The sequence below is a fragment of the Psammomys obesus genome, unplaced genomic scaffold (assembly GCF_907164565.1).
Source record: "Psammomys obesus unplaced genomic scaffold, mPsaObe1.curated_primary_1811, whole genome shotgun sequence".
Taxonomy (NCBI): domain Eukaryota; kingdom Metazoa; phylum Chordata; class Mammalia; order Rodentia; family Muridae; genus Psammomys; species Psammomys obesus.
Genome location: NW_026587032.1, coordinates 1,551,003 through 1,563,376, shown reverse-complemented (window position 1 = coordinate 1,563,376; position 12,374 = coordinate 1,551,003). Strand labels below are relative to the sequence as shown.

Sequence of the window (12,374 nt, the reverse complement as noted above, 5' to 3'; positions counted from 1 at the left end):
TTCACTTTTTGCCTTAATCCTGCCTTTAAAAGGCTGCTTTTGAGTCCTTGGCCTCATAGATTAGGGAGTTCTAGTTAACAGGGCTAATAATCCCTGCTTAAGGTAATTAGGTACACTCCCAGAGCTGGGTTCCTTGAAAACAAACACGTGTACACAAGTCCATGACCAAGAAACAAAGGGAGGCTTTAGGAGATTAAACTGGAGCCCACAGCCCATTACTCTTAGGCCCTTTATCACCGGTGTGCTGGCTGAACACGTCAGCATCGCACGGTTCTTTGGCAAATGAGGCCTGTGATGCACTGTGATGTGACACAGTTTATCTTGCTGGTGACGGGCCACCGTACAGGGCACAGCCAAGTGAACGGGCTGCAGGGATGTCACAGGGCGCCTCCACTCTGCCCTGTCCCCAGCACGCACACATCAAACACTTCTGGAGCCTGGGCTCGTTGAGACTGGGCAATTTGCTGGCGTCTCTGACCCTCTATTCCACATGGAAGGGCAGTGGGTGCTGGGTGAGGACTGTATGGAGCCAGGGCCTCTCTCCCTGAATCCTAACGCCCGTTGAAGGTACCAGGCTAACGTCTTAGGGCCTGCTAGTGAACAGGCATTAAGTTTGGGGACCACTGCTGTTGTGAGTCCCAGCTCTGCTGCTTCCAGGTTGTGTAACCCGGCACAAGGGCCTCAGTGATTTCACAGGGATATCATGAGGGTTAAGTAACATAGTCACACACGTCTTTACCCTGAGCCAATGCTCAACGATTGGCTGCTCTCCCACTCTTAGTTGCTGAAACCATAGTGGGGTGAGCATGGATCCGTATGAGGAGCCGTTTCTGTCTCGTGCCCTCCCTCTCTCACTGGAGAAGGCCAGGTGGCCCAAATGCTTCTCCTTGCACTTGTTTGTGTTTCGAGATTTTCTTCCAATTTGGGGTCAATTGATTCTTGTCAGAAACAAATGCCCATTACTATTTCCTTTGTGTGTTTATTTAGAAGAAAAAAAAATCAATTGCTGTGTTCAATATAATAAAATCTATTTGCTCCCCAGGAGTCACTGTGCTCTCTCCCATCCCCCAGACCTGTTCCCCTCCCTCTCTTGCCTGGAAGGAGGTCCATTCCTGAGAGTTCCTAGGACCCATAAGCTGACAAACACCATTTTAAACCACAAGGCTTCGGATTACTGAGCACATCTTCCATGTCCTGGTCTCTTGAGGAAGCCAATATGGCTGGAAAGAATGTGTTTGGTGGCTGGACTTTTCTTCTCAGAAGACTTTGTTTTACAAAAAGTATAAGATGGTCTTGCCTGAGTCTATTCCATCACCCCACCAAAGAGGGTGAAATCTGGTGCTGGCAAATGGAGCAGAAAGAAGGGTGTCGGAGTGTGAGTCGAGGGATAGCTGTTGGGCTGGCGTCGGCAGAAATGTTCATGATATGTGTGTGTATAAACCGGAGGGACTGTCAGATTTCCCTGGGGACAGACACCTGCAACCAGATGCTGGGAAGCCTGTGTCTGTGACGAAGGTGTCAATAGAAGGTTTTCAGACATGCTAGTCAGGGGTGAATATCCTAAGAATCTGTGACATGGCCACCTGAAGCCTAGACCAGACAGATCATATGGGGAGAGAGGTCTTAGGCTTGCTGGTCCCCCAGCATTCCCACAGCTCCAAGAAGAGCTGCCCTGAGCCAAAGGTCTTCAGCTAGACAACCTCCACATATCACATGAGGTGGTCCTGCTGAGATGGAGCTGGGGGCCTGTGGTAACTCTCAGCCTCTGCTTTCCTGCCAGCTCCTGGACTTCTTCAGGCTGTGGATGCAACTTAATTGGTAGAGTGCTTGCCGAGCATGCAAGAAATCCTGGGTCCAATTCCCAGTGCTGCAAAAAACAGAGAACTACAGTACATGTTTGTTAATCCAGAAATCCCAAGGTGGAGGCAAGAGGATCAGAAGTTCAAGGGCATCCTCGGCTACATAGCAAGTTTGAGGCCAGCCTAGGTTAGATGAGACCATGTCACAAACAAACAAACAAACAAACAAACAAACCAATCAACCATACAGTTTTTCTGAGCACCTAGAGCCTTCCACCTTGAGTCTAAAAGCCAAGCCAGAGGCCCAGGTGAGCCTCCAGGCCATATTGCTCCCAACTGTGCAGCGCTATATGTTGACATATTCCATACGGGCATGCTAAGGCTTTAAGGGTGTCTTAAGGAGTGGGAGAACAGCTAAGGGATACGGGAGGGATGCTGAGCAGAGGTTCAGGCCTGCAGCGTGAAGATTGCATGAACTAAGGAAGGAGGCAGAGGCAAAGGCATGGTATACAGGGCCTACGGAGCATCTGGAGGCCAGAGGAGCCAGAGTCACTCAAAGGCCTGTGGACAACATCAAGGCCGGAGAGGGCGGGGTAGTATGGGAGTCAGGTCGCGATCCAGGTACAGCAACATGATGTTCCCAACTCTTGTCCTTTCTTTTCTTTCCTGAGGATTTGTCCCCCATCCCCACCCTCGCCCCCACCCCCCATCAGTCCGCTGCAGTGCTGGGGACTGAACCCAGGGCCTTGTGAGCACTAGGCAGATATTCTGCTACTGAATTTATTCTCCTGACAGGGAGTCTTAGATCTCTCTCTTCATCCGCAGAGCAGCTATGCTTCAAATGAGTGGCATGGAAAACTCCACGTAAACTCAAATCGTTAAGTCCCCTGCCTGGGGTCAACTAAACTCTTCTAGTCCTGTTTCCCCACCTCCCACCCCACACGTTCAGAAGATCTGAGGACATAGCAGAGGAAGCCAGCCAGGTGTGGGAATTCACACACCTGCAGAGGCAATCCCTTTAGAGTCTGTGGTCTACCCTCTTTTCCTGGGGACAGGCTAGATGCTTCTTCTACAAACATAGCTTCCTGGTGCCTCTCCACCACCATTCCATGTTATCTTCCAGCCTCCCAGTTCAGTCTCAGGGTGATCTTTCCTCCTAGAGACACGCCTGGCCCCAGGATGGCTGTCTTCTCAGGAGAGCTCACTAGGTTTAGTGTGTCCCTCATACCGCTGCCTTTGATGGAGATAGACAGGAGTGTCTCAGCCACACAGGGCATGGCACGCTTCTGCATCTGCCAGGCCCATCTACCAGAGGCTCCCAAGCCTGTTTCCAGTTCTAAACTCTTAATTTTTTTCATGTGCTGACCTGAGTTTCATCCCTGGGATGTGTGCAAATGTGGAAAAGAGGGAAGTGACTCCCCGAAGTTGTCTCCCGACTTTCATGTGATAAGAGAGTGATGTACTAATCAAAGAGGTGAGCAGGTCAGCACACAGATGGATAAATGAAATCGAGCTGGGATAGCAGTCACTGCACTCAGGAGTCAGAGGCAGGAGGATCACCACCAGTTTGAGAGCAGTCTTGGTTATACAGTTCCTGGCCAGCCAGGGATACAGAGTGAGAGACCCTATTCAAAGAGTTAAAAAACAGAACAGAACAAGATAAATAAAATCTGTCATCTATATTCATCTACTGTGTGTATCTGACTTGAATGCAGTTGGCCAGAGGCTATATCAGCTTCTGCCTAGTTCTGGGAAGGGAGAATATATGATGTTCTTGGACCTTGGACAGGGGCAGGGTCCAGTCTTAGCCTGGGCTTCAGCACACTTGGCTCTTTGAAGGGGAAGGCTCCTGGAGGGTGTGTGCTAGAGGCTTGGGGACTTAATGTACACCCTTTTCCATTGCCAAGGCTTCCTGGACCAGCCTGGGGCAAGAGGAACTCAGAACATAAACGTTACAGGCTGCTGATCCTGGCCCTTGCAATGCTTCATCTCCATTGTCAAATTGACAGGACTTAGAATCACTTAGGAGAGACACGTCTGGGATGTGGGTGAGAAAGTTTCCAAGGAGGTTGAACTCTGAATAGGCGCAGCACCATCCCATGGGCTGGGGCCTAACTAAAAAGGGAAACAGGAGAAGGCCAGCTGGTTTCCAGCATCCACCTGTCTCTGCAATGTGCGTTCAATGTGTCCTGTCTCTATGCCTTCCCCACCATGACTGTGTACCTTCAAACTGTGAGCCTAAACCAATTTGTCCTTCCTTAAGTCACTTCTGTCTCAGCAATGAGAAAAGTAGCTAATATAACCAACACCAACACCTCTCATGAGCACTGCCTAGGGAGCCTGAGGACCACCTAAGCTTGATGGGGAGGGAGGCCCTAGGCACTTTAACGTCTCTTAGCATGGTGACATAACATGAAAGGACTTTGCTACTGCATGTCCATCCAGGCCTGAGGTGACCTTTTAATGACAATGGCAGGTTGCCCCCAGTGAGGAGTGGTGTGGCTCATTCTTTTTTGTCTCCTTCGATGAGATAACAGATAACAGACAACCAACTCTATGCATACATATAGACTCATGGAATGAGAAAGTGATCTTGGACTCTTTCTCTCTCTCCCCCCCACCCCCTCGCCTGCCCTCATCCCTTGCTTTACCCAGGGCCATTTCTACTCTGGGACCTCTTAGTGCCTGGCTGCTGTCAGAAAATACCCAAGCCACTTTCTGGCTGGTCTAGGGACTCCCACACAGCAGAGTTTGTCCAGTTAGTCCCAGGATCCTGCTGCATCTTGACCAGGCTTTCTTTGGTAGATAAAATATTGATCAGTGTAACTGAGGAGCCCAGAGTGTATCCCTATTTTCCTGTCAGAACTTGGTAATGAACTGCATTTATCAAGCCCGTTCTCCATGAGAAAGGTCAGTTGCAGATCCGGCTAAGTTTGTCATGACACCTCATTAATCTGGCTCCCTCAATAATTGTCCCTCTTTGAAGATTCAAAAGTATTCCCATTCTGCCCCCCGCCCCTCCACGCTGAGGGAGCGAAGTGCTCATAGCAGGAGCGCAGACTGAGCTGCATTTCATGTTTTGAACAGAGGGGGCTAGGAAGCAGGAGTTGCCTCCAGAATTAAGTGTCCATCAAAGGGATACTCGCTGTTGCAAAACAGAGGGAAGCAGGGGAGGAACTGTGAATATTCCATCAGCCGCTTGGCCTCTGCCAGACCGTGCCTCAGAGGAACTGTCTTCATTCTCTGGCAGGTGAAGTTCCATTCCTGGGTGTGGGTGGGGTGGCCTTGAGGACTCCAGAGGATCAAGGGGTGGACGACATGGACAACATGGTACAAAGTAGGTGAGACAGACAAGACAGCGGAAGCCCACCTTCTTAGAGTGCATGCATGGAAATGGTGAGGGGGGCGGAGAGAGAGAGAGATGCTGCCTCCTCCTTACTCACCAAAGCTATTTTCTCCCCCAGATCCTTGGTGAGCCCTTTCCTACCTTCTCCTCGATCTTCCCCAACCTTCCCTTCAGTACTCACACACCCTCCGCTAACCAGCGGACACCCCATTAGTCCCCCACTGGCCAGGTGTGCAGGTGTAGGCCCAGCACCTGGCCTACCACCCGCACCTGGGAGTTAGGTATTAAACATCTGTTTACTTTACAGCTGCCGTCTCCTCTGTGGAGAAGGGAGGCAGAGGGGCTTGGAGAGTGTCACGATGATAGGGGAAGGGTGGAAATCTGACGGTGATGGCGCTGGCCCTCCATCATGTCAGCTCCCTGAGTGCATGTGGCTCTGTTTGTGGGCAGTCAGACTTTCCAAGGATTGCCGGGGTCTGTGTGCCTTCCCTCACCCAGGGGACACCCCAAAGCCTTCACAGCTGGCTCTACAAAGTGAACCTCAAGATGGCTGTGTTAGGAGTGGGGTCAGGGTGGCGGCCAGCCACAGGGAGCTTGGAAACTAGATTTTATAGAAGGCTCTCTTTTGTTGGGTACAGGGTGACTCCTTGAAAAGGGCCTGGGAAGAGCTTTATACACAGGCAGAATGTGAGGTTGTAGTGGCTTTGGGGGACCCCAAATTAGCTATGAAGAACCTATCCCTGCTGGGCTCCAGCTGGAGACAGCTTCCTTTGTCCCTCACTGGTCAGCCCTGGACTCAGGCGACTTTAACCACCATACCGGAAAGAGAACACAGGACTTAGACTGCCTGACACCATACCACAGTAGCTTTTCTTTCATGAACGGGGGCTGGGGGGAGCCGAGAGGAGGGTGGTGTAGGCTGAAAGTGAGCCATCCTCCCATCCTCCGTAGCCTCCCAGGTTTGAACCATTGGTTCCCAGGTGTCCGTGCTCTTTGGAGGGCTGTGGGGCCCTTGGGAGACAGTGCCTCAGGGGAGGGAGAGGCTCTCTGGGAACGGGCCTTCGGGTTAGCTGGCTTCCTGTCTACTCCCTGCTTCTGACTGGGGGAGGGGGGGCAGATGGGCTGTACCTTCAAACCATGACAGAAATAAACTCTTTTCTCCCTTAAGTCACTTCTTGTCAGGTATTTTGTCCCAGCAGCGAGGAATGTAAGTAATGTAGAGGGGGAGGGTAAGGGAAGGGTTGTGGTAGGACTGGTGGGCTCTGCTAACGGAGCCACTGGGGGTTCTATGCCACTTTTCCCAAGCAGTATATAAACCATCAGGGCCACGCACTGAAATACAGCTGTCTTTAAAGTCTGGCAGGATGGCCTGTAACTAGAGCTCAGAGCCTCAGAACTGCACTCGGCAGCACCCCCAGAGAGGCCTTGAGAGACAGGATGGGACTCCATCCTTATGTCTGCCCTTCGCTTTGCTCACAGGCAATCTCCTCTCTCTTCAAAATAGCTGCCCTGGCTCCGGCTGCCTCATTTTGCCCTGACAATTCTGTGATCTTTACCACCAAAGCAGAAATTTCGTGTAAGCGTCTGGCGCCAACATTCCCACCCAAGCGGTTGTGCTATCCCAGCCTCGGTTGCCATGTGTCATTTGGAGGTCTATTTTGAAACCGCTAAGCTGTGCAAAGAGCAAGAAGCAGTTTGCTCCCAGATCTAATTCACGAGGCACTGAGACTTTGCTGGAATTTAGCTTAAGAGGAACAGATGTTTAACTTGATGTAAATTCGTGAACATTAACAATCTTTCAGCTGCCATTTCTGGGCAAATTCAATTAACAATAAATGCCACAACCAATGGGCTTATTTTTTGGATACATTTTCACTAACTCGATGTAGTTTCTCGGATGGTGTTAACAGTGCCACAAAATCCTAAGAATTCTGGATTTAATCTAACACGCAAGACATGACCTCCTTACAGCCCCCAAACCTACAGAAATGATGCTCCCAAAGTCATGCCACCTGGTGACCCAAAGCTGGGTCTTGGGGCTGCTAAGTGGACCAGTTACTCTGACCTCAACTCAAGCATGCTATGTCTGTGGCCTAGCCTGAAGCCATTTAAGTCTCCAGCCTCCTTTCATAATCTGTGCCTCAATCTTCCAACCCGTGGCAAATGATGCAGGCTGACTGGCTCCCAAGAGAGCCTGGAAGGGACATCCAAAGGGATTAAGAGAGAAAGGGAATCCAGACTATACACCTTCAGTGTAGCTGCCTCTACCTAGGGGGTTAGGGAAGGAAGGAACAAAGAGAGGAAGACAGAGAGAGAGAGAGACACATACACCGACAGAGATAGACAGACACACATAGAGAGAGAGACAGGTAGACAGAGACAGACAGACAGACAGACACACACACACACACACACACACACACACACACACACACACAAACAGAATGAGAAATAAACACATCTCCTAACATCAGGCCCCTACTTCTCCAGCCCCTCCACCCAGGTGTAGGGACAGGAGACCACGGCCACAGGATGGGGTTCATCTTTTATCGTGGATCTGTCAGCTGTCACAGACATGGCTAGATTTGAAGTGGAAAGGGTTGGCTCTTTCAAAGGTCACCTGCTAGCATTTGGCAGGGCCATATCTGGGGCCAGGTGTTCAACAGGCAGGCATTCTGACAGCCAGCGGTGGCAAAGGAGGACTGAATGGTAGCATCTTCTTAGACGACTTGGGGACCTCCAGGATGCAGCTGCTCATCTTCCCAGAATTCAGCGAAAGTGGCTTCAGGCTGGCAAACTGTCCTTGGCTAGTTTCCATGGGTCTTTCCCTGGGGTGTTTACATTTGTCATCTCAGTTGGTGGTGAACTTTCTAGGTTGAAGGCACGAAGCCTTGTTTGGGGACCACAGACAGAATCTGCATAACTAGGGCTCTGCAAGGCCTACACACACACACACACACACACACACACTCACACTCATGAACAGATCTCACACTCAAACCCCCAAACTTGCTGGACCGGGGCTGATCAAACTCTCGCTAACACCTTGCAGGGACAAAACATTTCAAGTTTTACCCCAGAAATGATTTAAGTGATTGAAATGAAGAAAAGCTTCCCAGACCTTTGTTCGGTAATCGGCACGTTTGCTCGTGAGTGCGGGGTTCCGTTGATGCTGTCACCCAATCTGCTCCCTGACCTTTACAGCCCTCCCTTTCCTTCCTATTAGAGAAAGCAGAATTGGCTGGAGTCCTGGGAGAGGGGTCACTTCCGCTTTTTACGGCTGACTGCAACATCCATCAGGTGGCCCCGGAGTGAGAGAATAATGTTTGGGAATTTGAATAAACCCTAAAGCCCTCTTGGCCTTAAGGACTTTCCTTTTGATTGCCGTGGTAGTTGAACCGCCACCCTGAGAAATCGTGGGTTCCTTTGGGGATGTGGGACTAGCTCTTCCTAGACTCGGGGTGTGTGTGGGGGTTGTCTCACTGGTCTGTCCGGTAGCCCAGCTGCTGGCCACTCCCCTGCCCCACCCTATCTTTGCAGGAGAGCTGGGACCAGGGCATAGCGGGATGGGGGAGGTTGGAGGGAATGAATGGGGTGAGAGGCTTCTTTCTGAGACTGACCCAAGACTGGACATGTAGTCGAGGGAAGGGTCCCACTGTTGGGGTGGGAATATCTCAGCTCCCCAGGGGTCCACCAAAGCAAAAATGAATGCTCTTTCTTGGCACTTTAAGCTGCCATGGTCTTTGGGTGGCAACCAGATTGACTGATAGTGTATGTCGCCAGAAATATGGCAGAGTCCGAGCTGGTCACTGCCTCACGTGGTGGCTGAGATAAGGGCTACCAGGCTCAAGGGTGAGGTTTGGCTTCAGCAGCCAGGCGGAGCACTGTATTCCCATGTGAGTTGAAGGACATGTCAGGAGCGTGTTGGATGTTCTTATTAAGAGTCCCCTGGGAGATGCTTTCTATTGTCATAGTGATGGGGGTGGGGGTGGGAGAGACAGGCTTTACGGCATGTAATGGCCAGGGTCATGGTGGCTTCATCCTGTTCCACAAGCCTTTACTGGCCAGGGATCTCATTTGAGTTTTTGAATAGCCTCCTCAGGGAAGTTAATGGTTGGCCATGTGAGAAGATGGGGCAGGCCAGAGGGGTTGATGGCACTGCCTGAGGGGTTCTCTCAGGGTTTCTTGCTTTGACACAGGAATCGTTGGCTCCTCGGTTGAGCCAAAAAGCCACTAGATCCTAAAGGCTGCAGGAAGAATCTCCTCTTCTTGGGATGAGGGGCAGCTACTGATCCCGGCGCTGAGCCCCACTCAACACGGGAATGCCCTGGGCATTTCGCCCGCAGAAGCTCCACGGAGCTGGGGAAACTGCCTCCTGATGGTCTCTGGGAGCTGGCCTTGCCCTAACTCAGGCTCCTGGAAAACAGCATTTCAGAGAACGAGCTGAACAGGTTTAGACTTGACAGGATTCGGGAGATTTCCTGGGGTTTTAAAGCTAGATCTTTACCTCTTTGTGTTGGCAGATTGATAGTAAATCCCAGATCAAACCAAACAAAGCTACCCGGGAGCTTGGAGCCAGATTGGTGGCGTTGCAGACTGAGTGTGGGTATGTGTGCAGCATGGGGCCCGCAGGATGGAGCGGGGAAGCCTCTCCTCCTTCAGTGAGGCTGCCCGCTGGGCATAGTGGAAACTTCCAGGATTCAGCAGTTGATGGAGATGCCGTAGAAAACCTTGGCTCTGTGTTCAGGATTTTCCAAGCTGAAACTTGTGCACGGGCCAAACGCCAGCGTCAGGTTCGGCATCCAGGAGGAGGGCCTGGGAAATGAGGAGCGAGTGCCCCCCTGAGGGAAGCGGGTGGGGTGGACAGGAAAAGACCCTGGATGCTCTTCTCTGAGGACTCAAAAAGTCATTCTCTCCCAACCTGCTGAGTTATTCCAGACACAGCTCTGTCGGGCCACACAGCGCTTGTGCTCTGCTCTCTGAAACACCACGAACGCAGCAGCGGGATGGGAGCCTGCGGACAGGCCGACTCTTACTACGTTCCCACACCAAGAAATCCCTTTGGTCCTCTCTGCCTTCCATATTCATAAGTTCTCCAGGCCCCAGCACAGGCTCCTAGCTGCCTCAGTCCAGCATGGAAATGGATTCACATGCTTTGAAAGGGTTCAGGGCCCAAGGAGACGATGGGTGTGAGAGGGCTGTGTCTGGATCCCCAGAAGAAGAACCAGGAAACACCCCTGGAAGTGTGCCAGGACCCAGAGAAGTGGGACCAACAGCACACAGCCTGAGTTTTTTCATGCCCAGAGCCCAAGCAAGGACCCTGCCTACCTGTGCCCACCTTACTGCAGACATACACACACACACAGACACAGAAACACACACACAAACAATGCCTCAGGACAGGTTTGCGTACGTTCTTTGGAATTAGACTTTGAGAATGTAGTTAGACAGAAATACCTTACAAAGTTTTGATGCAGAAATACACTGTGCTACCCTCCACCTCCCTGTATGTTTGTGCGTGTGTGTGTGTGTCTGTGTGTGTGTGTGTGTATGATTGTATGTCAGGAGTCTCTCAGAAATCCCATCTGCTAATTCTAATGGCCCCTAACGAAGCCAGGAGCTGTCAGTGAAAAAGCCAATCACCCTGTGACCTTGAGTTTTGTTTCCCTCATGAACAGTGTTCTGAGAATCATGTCCTGGTGGGATTTTTCAGAAGGAAGGTGTGATGCTTTCGTTTCTCCTGCAAGGCCTGACGCCCACAGCTCAAGGGTAAGTGCAGAGAGGACAGTGGGAGCCACCGAGCACTCACAGGGCTTGATTTACACTCATGCTAGAGGTGGGCAGGCATCCGTTCTCTGTCTCACACTCAGAGCTGTGGGTTTCCTACAAAGCCACAATCCTATCCTGGCAGCTCAGCCATAGCCCTTCACTCTCCTGGTTTGCCTGCTGGCCAGCTCACCACAGCTTCCGGGCCACAGACCCCAAGAGCAGAGATGGAGGTTTTGAAATGATAGAGTTGGTTCCTTATTTATTATTGATTAGGAAAGAGACCAAGAATAAAAAAGAGTGAGCTCAGTCTAAGGGCGAAGGCCCTGGTGATAGAGTCTGGCTACTACTGCCTGGCATTCCCTGTGGCACACTACTGGGGACATCTTCTGCTCCAGCAACACCTCTTTTCTCTCCTAGTTTCAGCCATTCAGCTCTCGGAAAGAAACCTCCAGAGATGAGAATAAAACTTGGTGTTGAGACTGAAGCTGGGGTGGGAGACGATGCTGGGATATGAGAGAGGAGAATGCTCCTTAGCCCAAGGAGGCTGTAAGAACCCTGCACACTCACGCGGCTTCTGACTGGCAAATCTTATTATTGTGAACACACCGGAACATGCCACCATTTCTTGTCAAAGCCTGGGCTTAGAGATTCAGGAGTCTGGATTTAGCCTCCTCCAGAGCCCAGGAAACCAAAGCCCACAATGATGGATTTGCCAATCTTGTAACTGAGAAGAGTTATCTGTAGGCAATTCCCAGGACAAGTGTCCCTTTGAGGAAACAGCCACACTTACTGAGGGTACTTCCATATGAAGTAGACCCTGACCCACAGGAAGGGCCTCCTAGGACAGGTGTTGATTTTGAGAGTGATGCGGGAGAAAATGTCGTAATATCTGTGCTGCAGAATGCTCTCCAGGGCCTTCAGATGTGGCTGCCAAAGAACGTAGAGCCCAGCTTAAGCCAAGAGACCCTGACCTCTGGGACATTGGAAAGCCAGGTTTTGTGGCGTCTCTAGGCATTGCCTAAGGCAGGAGGAGGACAGAGACTGTCCAGGTTGTTTCTGTTTTCACTCTGCTGGATCTTTTCAATTCAAAATTTCCTCTTCCTCTGGGTGCAGTGTCTAGAAATGGTCCAGCTTCTAAGAAGATACTGCAGCCAAGACTCAATTTTCTACGTGGCTGCTGGCATTGCTTCAAGCACAGTGACCAGTTGTCAGGAACCCTTGCTGGATCTTTTTTTTTTTTTTTTTTTCTTCTTCCTTGCTGGAGCATCCATTTACCTTCTATCTTCTTCCCTGTGTCTCGTCCTGGGGACTATTTTTCTTGTTAGGATGGTAACATATGCTGACATAAGCAGCTTAAGGGAGGAAGGGTTTATTTGGGGTCATAGTTGGAGAGTGTAGTCCAGCATGGAGGAAAAGCCCCGTGTCTGGAGCTTCAGATAGCTGGTCGCATTGCATTCGGC

General features: G+C 50.9%; 1 protein-coding gene across 2 annotated transcripts in view; it reads right to left on the bottom strand.

Moving 5' to 3' along the window:
- Fstl4 (follistatin like 4) overlaps positions 1 to 12,374 on the bottom strand; it is a 398,369-nt gene that overhangs the window by 117,329 nt on the left and 268,666 nt on the right. The gene's annotated exons all lie outside the window — the stretch shown is intronic.